General features: G+C 33.6%; 1 protein-coding gene across 1 annotated transcript in view; it reads right to left on the reverse strand.

Annotated features, from left to right (window-relative positions):
• Positions 1 to 1,836, reverse strand: part of LOC119592328 (cell division cycle 7-related protein kinase-like) — a gene marked incomplete at its 3' end in the record, with an annotated part of 3,141 nt that extends 1,305 nt beyond the window's left edge. Inside the window, 1 exon segment of the mRNA XM_037941156.1 lies at positions 1,776 to 1,836.
• Between the last annotated feature and the right edge of the window lie 316 nt (positions 1,837 to 2,152).

A 2,152-nucleotide genomic window follows, 5' to 3' on the forward strand; every position in this document is an offset into this window, starting at 1 on the left:
TTGAATGGCAAAAAGTTAAACTAATATAATGAATACAAATACACAATTCACTAATTAGGTAGTGTCACTCACAATGTGACAATAATAATTTCAACAAAAAATAAAGCAAAACTGATATTGCCTTCTCCCTTAGCTCATTACCAGATATTTTTCACCTGTTGTATCTTACTGCATTTACTTTCCATATAAAAATTTAGAAACAAGAACCATAATGCAAAAGAGGAAAAAAAAGGTAATACCTTTACTGAACAGAGAACAAAACTATTAACAAAATAGAATATCCACAGAAACAGAATGTAAGCCTAAAACTGCAAACTGAAGCACTCACTACTGCCTCTATACTTCTGGCATTCCTGAGGAAGGATGAAAAAACTCCATTTATATTCTTTGCAAGACAGAACTCATAGATGAGCCTGGTGATCTACTATTAAACACAGCAAGAAAGAACATTTTAGATCTGCATTTTTATCACTAATGTAGAATGGCCCTTACTCTCAGGTAGATACAGCTCTATGCTTGACGTAACGTATTTTACATGTCAAAATACTATTCTCTAAAAAAAGGACCTTCCGTTACAACCATAAATATCTTCCTTATTATTGATTACTATAACCAACCTATTTGAATGATATAAGAGATCCTAAATTATACATAAACAGCAAAAGCTATTAATATAGCATATATTTAAAGTGTTCTACATCCAATGAAATAAAGACAAATGTCTGTGTTGATCTGCATAGCTCTACTAATCTATCTATTCATCTGTGTCTTAATCTGTCTGTCCATCCACGTAATTATGTAGTGAAAGTTCAGGGACCAAATTTCATAATGAAATAACGAAAGTACACAATGGTCCTAAATAAGAAAACAAAATTAACTAAGTGAAAGATGATAAAGAAAAGCCAACTTCAGCATGTTCAGAAATGATACTGGCTAGCATTTTCAGTTAATAGGTATGTTTTAGAGAAAACCAAGTCTAAATTGGCAATGCACCCATTCCAATCACACAAAACATTTCTAACATATGTGCATATGTCAAAGTTGCTCCCATATCCTTGTGGATGTAGATATGTAAGCTGTGGAATTATGTTGGTAAGTTAGCCAGTTCCCTTTTCACCCAACTCTGCCCAAACCTGAGGCTAGTACTCACTCACAGCTGAGTTAATGGGAGGCACTGACCTGTTTACTAAACAGTTGCAATGCAAGTTCTCTATGAACTGTGTTGGGGCCACTACCTAGTATAATCATATGGACAAAGCACAGCAATAAGAGAGCTCAGAAACTCCACAGGGTGTTTACAGTGAATATCTCTAAGTTGTGTTGTTTCTTTTTTAGTTCCTAAATTCTCCACAGCAGGATTATTTGCATCTGATTACCTTTCTCTTGGGCTCATTTGCTCTCTTCGTAAGGCATGTAAGGAAGTAGCTCTAAATGATCCGGAAAGGGTTTTTACGTTTAAACATCCTTAAAATAATTACTTCGTCTTCCTTACTTCTTCTTGACTCTGAACTGTGAAATAAGGAACATTTAATAACTGCATAACATACTACCCAAGATGCTAAAATAAATACGATTACCATCAGCCCTTCAATTATTCATAATAGAAATCTGACGTAGGCTTTCATCCCAACCAATTAATCAAAATGAATTAAGATTTCCTCCTTCCTCATACCAAACATTCTACTTACCCTATTACCACAACCGTCTACCTACATCTACACCCTCTGCATCAAAAATATATTGTATCTGACAGCAGGAAGTTCGAAATATTTAACCTTGTAAGTTGAAAGCGTCACTCCCGATGCGCGTCGAAGGAAGTCTTTCTTGTACTGCCTCGTTTCCCATCAGAGATCTTGAGTATAACTATACTTGTGTAATATAGGGAACATCGTATAAAGGTATAATTTTATAAAAAAAAAATATATAAAAGAGTATAACATATGAATTAAAAGATTTATAACTATGAATTAAGAGGGGATAATATATGAATAAAAAATTTTTTGTAAATTGTCTTGATATCTATAAAAGCGGCGAAAACATAATTCATATCATATCTAAAAAGCCATATATTGAGTTCTCATTTTTTCTGCGCATCATAGGATACATAATCGTTATGGAAAGTGTGATGGTCTGGTAAAAGTCATATGCTTAC

The sequence above is a fragment of the Penaeus monodon genome, chromosome 30, assembly GCF_015228065.2.
Source record: "Penaeus monodon isolate SGIC_2016 chromosome 30, NSTDA_Pmon_1, whole genome shotgun sequence".
Classification (NCBI taxonomy): Eukaryota; Metazoa; Arthropoda; class Malacostraca; order Decapoda; family Penaeidae; genus Penaeus; species Penaeus monodon.